We start from the raw sequence: 9,231 nt of genomic DNA, 5'->3' as shown, positions 1-9,231 counted from the left end.
CAAGGTGAACTGACAGGCTGCTTAAAGATTTGTTTAACTTCTCAATTACTTCCGCCGTTACCTCAGGAAGCTCCCTCGATGTTGATGCTTGTGACTTACCTTTGGGTCGAAGACCTTCTATTGGAACCTCTCCCCTTAAGCACTTGAGTTTCCTATACTTCTCAGCAGCCCTAGTTTCAGCTGCATCAAAAGTAGCAGGTGCACCCACCTCAACATTTACCTTAATGTCAGGAAAGAGTCCGGCTATGAACCTCTCCTTCTTTAAAAATTCTGCACCATCACGAGGGTTAGTAACATTTCGTATCCATAGAGCCCAAAGACGTAGAAACTCTTGCTTGTACAAGTAGTAGTCATCTAAGTCTTTTTGCTTATGAGAAACAATGTCTTGCCATAGTTTTTGAGTGTTTTGGGGATCAAAGAAGTATCTCTTAAAACGATTCAAAACTTCTGTGTAATTCCCTTTAACTTCCTCAGGCAAAGAGTCAAACCAAGTACTAGCATCTTTCCTAAGGACCACCTCAAACATTTCTACACGTTCTTGATCGGTTACTATCCTCTTGATACGGCAAGACATCTTGAAATTTGTTAAAAATAATTCTGCATCCTCTCCAGGCTCTCCAAAGAAAAGAGGATATCCAGACATTTGGCGTTGGCTCTCCATTATTATGAAAGATTACAATACGAGTTACAATAAGGGATACAATAGAGATCTAGAACCACTCGCCTGCAAATGAAGAAGTGAGAAAATACCACTCTAGGTTTTCTTCTTCAGGTATCCAAGCTTCAATAAGGTCTCGATTTGTTTGATCAAAACAAAAGGGTAGACTATTGATGAGCTCTAAGAAGGGTTGAAATTCTTCAAAGCTAAGGCGATAAACAGAAATCTCTAGAACTTCATTTTCGGGATCCAAAAGAGCAACCACGTACCAAGTGATAAATTGCACTTGCTCTACAATTCCCAATGCACAAGCGGTTTGTATAAAAACTAGATCTTCATGCTCGTCGAAAGCCGTGAGAAAGTAGCAATTGACTTGGAGCTCCTTTCCTTCGAGTTCCACACAGTCAGAGTGAGGCAACCTTCTCACAATTTCATAAAGAACATCCTCATCAAGTCCAATCAAGTTTGCAAGATTTAAAGACTCCACTTGTGCTACAAAATTCCTGGACAAAAACTCCTTAGGATTATGGTTAAATCATTCAAAAACATAAAGAGATTTACAATGTCTCTATGAACAAAGTGTCATAGAAAGTAGAGAAGGATGAGAATTTATACAAATTTGCAATCTTCTCTATGCTCTCTTTATTAAGACAAGCTCTGAATAGCTCCCTATCTCCTTTGTTGAAAGAGAAAGGAAGACTATTAATAAGACGCAAATGAGGGAAAAATTCACCAAATGTGAGTCTATGAAGCATGAACTCTGGCCGCAAATTTCCTGAAGAGTCTTCCTCAATGGTGAAATGCACTCGCCAAATGCCAAATTTCACTCTATTTACCAATCTTAGGGCACACACTAGTTGGATGAATGCGCGGTCTTCCTTAGTGCCCAACAACAAGAGGAAAATGGAATCAACGCGTAGGACCTTCCGTCTTAACTTCACCACCCTCTTGTTATGAGGGAGACGCCTTACTACTTGCTCCTGCAACTCAATTGGTAATAGAGCTAGATCTCTAAGGATTGAACTTTCACTGCACACACATTCCCAGTTAGAACAAATGATCGTTTTTTTGTTTCTTGTAACAACTTGGACAAAGAAAAAACAAACATACACACTACTTTGCCGGGCTGCACTTCATTTTAAAATAAAATGAACACATGTACATCAAAAGAAGTGTGGTAGTTGATGAGAGGTAGAATGACAGGGTTTGGTGATGCAAGAATTTCTCCTGCTCTTTGGGCACCAAACATGAACACCATTCGTTGTTGAAAATGGATCTTTCTACTAATTGCAACGTTTTTTCTAATGTGTGGAGTAAAATGAAAGGGAAAAACCTCTATTCCTAGGCCATTATCCATGGCCTATGCATGTCCTAATGCTTAAAACAAAACAAAAATATAGACGTCCAAACTAAGGTCGTACCTAATGAGAGGCAAAATAAAAGGATTTACTGAAGCGTTTATCTCGGCCAACCTAAGAGGACCTAAAATTCTACGAATGACACGTTGAAATTGCAACTTAGTACTAACAATTATGTGTACCTTTTGCCTTGCAATGGGAATGAAGGGATCATACAAATCTTCGTGATTCATGCAAACTACTTGACTATGCTAAAGGTTGATTCTACACAAATATACACAAGCCGTCCTCAGTGGGGGCACCAATTTGGGGCGGTCCGGGGCGGGCAACAAGAAGAGTGGCCTCTAGACACCCTTCAAGGCTCCCGTGCTGCTCAATGGGACTGGGGCACAACACAACACAAACCAAAACAACAAACCCACCGCCAAATCCCAACTACACAAGGGGCACCACCTAGTTTAAGAGCGAACTAGGACGCAAAAGAGGAGAATCGTTAGAGCAACCCACAAACAAGCAAGGAATTTACACTAACCCTCACACCAATGGAATACTCTCACACACTAAAACACGATAGAGAGAGAGAGAGAGAGAGAGAGAGAGAGAGAGAGATAGTGAGATAGAGAGAGAGAGAGCTACTTTGTACATGTCTTGAGGTGAGGTGTCTTTTATGGTTAGGTCAATGCTATTTTGTGTTAGTATGTTAGTCGTTAATAATCACTAGAAAGTTAATGTTACATTTACAATGGGTAGAGTGAGTTGATTTGATGAAGGAAGAGGGGTGAATTAAAAGAGAATCATTGAGATGGTGAAGCTTTGAAGAAGCTTGAACTCACCCTTGTGTAGATTGTGGAAAAAATGACCGTTGGTCTTCTTCTTCTTCTTCGCTTCTTTACGCCGCCGCCATGGTTGATCACCACGATGAAAAGAGGATTTGTTGATGAAAAATCCTCAATTTGCAGAAGTTATCATGGTTAAGATGCTGAATTTTAGATATTTTTAGGAGAGGTAAATGAAATTGTAACATAGAAGCAATAGAGAGAGACATGGAGAGGGTGTATGTATGTAGAGGTTCATAAAAGAACTATAGGGATGAGAGAGAAGGGTAATGGTGAAGAGGGTGGAAGAAGCCATGGAAATTGCAGGTTTGAGTGAGGGAAGGAGAGGGAGGGATGTGTAAGAGTGAGTAGGTGTGTGGAAGGGTGAGAGAAGACTAAGGGCTACTTGTGAGAAAAGTGGGCAGACTGGGGTCCACTCAAAAAATCATAGCTCACTGCTGGTAGCTCCAAAAATCATGAAAAACTTTGAGGTGATTATTCAGAGTGTGGGCTACATTTTCTCTTTTGACTACCGCTCCAAATTCGAAGTGGAGATAGGTGCCAAAATTCTCACCAAAAAGCCTGTTTTTTATGCCTGCAAAAGTCTTTTAGTGGCGTCCTCCTTTGTTGAATTTGTACAATGCATCCAAGAGTGAGCCCCTCCTTTGTCATATTATAATACAAAGCATTCAAGTTGCCCTTGACCCATGCATGGAGGAGGATTATTGGTGAAATAAGAAATATATACATGGTGGGACTAGTGTATGGACTATTCATGGACTTTAGCTCAATGAGCACATGGTGTTAGAATAATGAGTAAAAATAATAATAAAAATATGGAGGAGTTATGGATATGGAAAGATATTGGAATCATATGATATGGTCCCTCCTTGAATTATTTTGGGTGAAAGAGGAAAAGGTATGCAAGTAAATAATATAATAAAAGTAACCAATGAGTAGAAATCAATTTTTTGTTTTCATGAGGGTGAGGGTGAAAATGTGGGAGTGATTTGTATAAAGGAAAAATATGAGGTTAGAGTATGTACATATTGGCAAAAAATATAATTATGGTGTAAGAGGATGAAAGAAGGTGTACATAGGTTTAATAAAACACACACCTAAGTAGAAATATTTAAATAAAATACCAAAATAATTATAAAAAATCCCTATATTTAGGCCATATATACAATGAAATATTTACACACAAAGAGGCCATAATATACTTTTATTTTTTTATTTTTTTTATTTTTTTTGGCTCACCTAGCCCAGTGACTAGCTAGCTGAGGGTTTTTAAGAAGATATGGGAAAAGCCCCCTAACTCACACACACCTATGTACAGTGAAATGTTAGGGATAGCCATAGCGTTTGGGTGAATTTGGTAGGGTGGAGTAACTTAGTACGGTAATTATGGAGAGCCGAAAAACGGCTATCACCACTAACCCTAAGTGTACACCTATACACTTGTGTGAGCCACTAACACTGAGTACAATGTGTATTGTTCCTTAGTGCATAAGATAAGAGAAGAAAGAAAGGGGGCACACAGTACATTGGCTCTCCCTCTTCAACCTGTGTGTGTGGCTATGGTGGTGTGTGTGTGTGTGTGAGTGAGTGTGTGCGTATTCTTCTTCCGTTGTGCTCCCAGCTCCTCCCCTTCATCTGGTATCAGAGCGGTTTCATTCTCAAAATCATTTCCACGCACGCGCGCACTTTCAAGAGTGCAAACAGGATTCCGATTTCACCATTGGCAAGTTCAGATTCTCGAGAACGTGTCCGCTAGGTGTCTTGGTGTTTTACTCCCCTTTTGGAGCCATTCAATCCATCAGAACCCCCATTCAAGCTACGGTTCAGGAGCTGAAATTTTCATCGCTCTTGTGGTAGTTTGTGTTGCAGTGCTTCCATAGCCAGTTTACAGGTACCATTGTTGCAGTCTCTTCCATCTACGAGAGCCCACGGCTCATTCGGGAGTGTGTAGCCTCTTTTGGAGTGGCCTCATACACACACATAGAGTTGGAGCTTGACAGCATTGTCTTCTTCGACTACAGGTACATGTACATAGAGAATCTTGGTTAGCTTTCTTTGTGCTTCTTGACCTCGCTTTTGGCTTCGGGCTTACGACATTGGCATCAACTCACAGGCTACAGGTTTCAGTGCTTGCGATATTATGGTTCTAGTCGGAGCAGTTGTTTATGCGTACATGCATATGTTAACACTTTTGACAATGTTTGAGCTCTTTTGAGAGCGGATTGACTCCCCGCAGGGATGTTTAGTTGCATGCACATGCTTTTGATGCTAGTTGGTCTCTATACAGTGTGATTTTGAGAGGCATTTCTCTCTTCTATGCTTTTATCCAACAAAGGATTTCTTTTGTAATTAGCTCTAAGATTGAAACTAATAATGTAAAAGGAATGAAATAATGCTCCTCTTTTGCGTGGTAGAACTAGCAAGGACACATTGGGAATATACTAACAAGGAAGTAGAGGCACCCAAAACTCTTGAATGTACATGTTATCTTTTATCCCGTTATAATATATGATATTTTTCAATCTCTGCAATCTTTTAAATCTAGGCGCAAATCATCGAGATGGGCCCATGAATAGTGTGAATTTGAAAGAGATCTAACCTTGAAGTAAATGGGTTGTGATTGCACGTTATCTAGCAACTAGGATAGCTACCAAGAATATACTAGAGCCAACATTGAAGCTAACCTATTGGTGCATAGTCAAATGTTCAAATGGTGTTGTATGTGCTAAGGACTATGGGTGGACTCATATACACGTCCAGAGATGTTTGATTTGTGTGAAGTGGTTAGAGAAGGAGATCCAAAATTATGAAATAAGCAATCCACAAATACAAAAGACCCAACAAAAGAGTTCTAAAGTGAATATTTTTTATGTAAAGGGAATTAGAGAATGCTTCTCTTTTGTGTGGTAGAACTAGCAAAGCCTCATTGTTGAATGTTATCTTCTATCCTATTATAAACTAAGATATATTGCAACCTCTGTAATCTTTTGAATCTAGTGAGAAATCAATGACACAGACCTATGATTAGTATTAATTTGAAAGAGATCTAACCTTAAAGTAAATGGATTGTGATTACATTTTTGATAGCAACTAGGATAGCCACCATCAACATGCTAGAACCAACATTGAAGCTGATCTAACACTACATACTCAATCGATTTCTGACCATGAAGACATCAATCACTATGAAAAATGGTTCATTCAAGTTTGTGTGCAAATTTTGTTTTGATTTTGAAATGGCTAAAATCAAAGAACCTTGTCAGGTTGGATGCAACTACTCATGAATTCTAATAATCACATCCTTGTGAAATTAATATTATACATATTTATATATTAAGGTTTTCTATTGTAATTTGGAGGATGGTGTTCATACACGTTCTCTTGCTCACACAATCTTTGCTATGGAAGTCATGTAAAACTCACCACATATTTTGTCAGACCTTAATAGCACAACCACATAGCAGAGGTAATTTTTGACGTTGAAAACATTTCAAGGTTATGAGTGGAAGCCGAGAAAAGCAAGTAGTTTGAATAATGTCACATTCACAAATACAATCTACTGGTATTGCATGTGTTGAGAAATATGGATGGACTCATATGCACGTGTTAAAAAGCAAATGGACGAAATACATTGAACCTCTCCATTGTGAAGATGCATGTGATGGATCTACATGAAAAGAAGGTAGCTTCCAAAAGACAAAGAGCATGATGCTCCAAAAAGATCATGTGACCAGGAGGGGATGCTTTAGTCTAGCATGGCTTGTTGATGACAGGTCCACACAATTGTGCATTCCCATGAAGATAACTGTTAATGGGAACGTAAAAACATTGGTAAGAACAGAGATCTTGTTTCCTCAATGGAAAGAAAAAGAGAGAGAGAGAGAGAGAGAGAGAGAGAGAGAGAGAGGTGGTCCCTGTTACTAGAAAACCTTGAGAAGGAGCCTCCAGTAGGAATACGCCCTGACAGGTCGTTGAAATACAATTTCCTGCACGCATCAAATGACACGTCAACTTGATAGGAGAGAGTGTGTGATGATTGACTCATGCACTGCAACCTTGACTTTTGAATGCAGCTATGGGGGGAAAGTTGGTCTCCTCCGCTTAGCTTAAGGAGGCCCTTTCATTATTACCAGGAAGGCTAGATGTTAAGTGACATGATGGGTGTTGCCAATAAGATAGTGTTGAATACTCACAGGACGTTGAGGTTGGAAAGAAGGGTGAGTTCAGGGGGGATTGGACCCGTGAGAAAGTTGTTGGAAAGGTGGCTGCATACAACAATATCAGCTCTGTGTGTGTGTGTGTGTGTGTGTGTGTGTGTGTGTGTGTGTGTGTGTGTGTGTGTGTGTGTGTGTCTCGAAGAAATCAACCCTAAGGAAAGATCCAATTACTTATAGCTCTTCCAAGGAATGGAGCTCAGCCAAGCGGGAGGAGATGGTTCCAGAGAGACCATAGTCATAAAGATATCTACAGCAAGGAGAACGCCGTGCAGCGGGGACGACGTTAGAGATGAGAGAGAAAGGTACCATATATATTGCCAATCAAAATCTTATACATAGGTGACAGAACATGTACATGTACATGAGCCTCACTTTGTTGTCAGCATTGCAGACGACGCTCACCTAGGCGCAGGGGTCGATGTCGATGGGATCCCAGGTGTGGAGGGCGCCCTGCGGGTCTTGCAGGCCACTTTTGAATGCGATGAGAGCCTTAACTGTAGGCGCGGATGAATTAGAGAGATGAGCACCTGCATCAAGGTATAATTAGGCAATGCATGAAGGTATAACTACCTTCGGGTAGCTGAAACTGCGCAGAAATCCAGGAATGGAGCGGCCGTTCAACAAGAGTACCTGCGGCATAATGAGGCAGACTGCATTAAGGAGCTGCTGCCGAGCAACGACAATATTAAAGCAGGTCGTCATCTTCGCCTGCATGCTATGAAGTTGAGGATAACAGAACAGAGAGATGGTCTTTTTTTGTATGCATGATGGTGCAGGTGGGGGGCCTTTATATAGCTGAGAGCAGAGAGCTTGTCCCTCGTTTCAAGAAAACGAATGTACCCACTTCATGATTGCAATGCCTTCGAATGAGGGCTGAAGCGCCCTCAGATTCAGTAGGCCTCGCCGCCCTCAGATTTTTGTCATTTTCCCTTTTTTTGGGTTCCAAACATACAAAATCATTTCTCCAAACATACAAAATTCCTTTTCTTGATTTTGTCAATAGGAAATTTAGAAAATGAGGTTCCTTTTTTAGGTTTTTGCACTATTTTTCTCTGTTTTGGGCCGAATTTCGCCTTTTCCCCTTGCCCTCAATTGGCATTTTTGAAATCAAAAACGGCCCAATATTAAGCTGAGACACTTATTTCCCAAACATTGCCTCGCGCCTTGTGATTGTCCAAATCTTCAAGTCATAGTAAACTTTGCGTTAAGGGTTGAAGATACTAGGCATGTGCTCAAGCTGAATGATTGAGCTAAAAGATGTATGAATCATGATGGAATGTGTGAGCATAAGAATTGAGTTCTATAATTTTATAAATCTATTGAGTGGCATAGAGCTTGGCACCCATGCATATGCTCTCTACGAATTGAGTGAAGAAAGCTCCATATGAAAAATCCTTTAGAAGTACTGGTAGTTTGTGAAGCTATAATTTTATGTTTGCATTGTATACTAAGTCCTAAAAATCCATTTGCTTGATCTTCTTGCACCAACTTTATGGCTCATGATGCATTTGCATGCATATATGATGTTCATATGTTTGACACATGCATTAGACCCCTTTTGTGGTCCACCTATATATTATTGTATCAACAATGATGGTGGCGACCACCAACATCCAACTTCACTTGAAAGTAGTTGCCCAAACTATCATCATCCTGCTTCAACTATAGCTCATCATTATGATATGTGTACTCTTCTCACATCTCCTCATATGAGCCAATACATATGAATATGCAAAAGGAATTTTTTCCCCTTTGTTCATCTAGGTACTAAGACCCTAACTTAAGTTTTTCTTCTACCCTACTCAATAAGTCCAAAACCTCACCCAGACTACATAATAAAAGTACCATTGAAGGCTCGCTTATAGCATTGCGCTTTAATAACAAGCACCAACAAGCTTGTTACCATCTCAATGGTGTCCAAATTTGTTCTGGTGACAATGACATTAGAAGGAGCCTATGACTTTGATTGTTGAAGTTGGGAAGTAATTTGAAGGGACCTCAAAAAAAGGGAAAATTGCAAAAATATGAGGGCGCAAGGCCTGCTTAGATGCTTGCCAAGTTAGAATGCTATTCTCTTTGTTTTTCTATCACGTCGTCAACAAAATTTTATTCGAGAGAGCTCTTACCATGTAAGAAAGATAAAATAAACTTGATACTATCAC

This window comes from Adiantum capillus-veneris, chromosome 15 (assembly GCF_014529385.1).
Source record: "Adiantum capillus-veneris isolate H3 chromosome 15, ASM1452938v2, whole genome shotgun sequence".
Taxonomy (NCBI): Eukaryota; Viridiplantae; Streptophyta; class Polypodiopsida; order Polypodiales; family Pteridaceae; genus Adiantum; species Adiantum capillus-veneris.
This window is presented reverse-complemented; position numbering follows the sequence as displayed.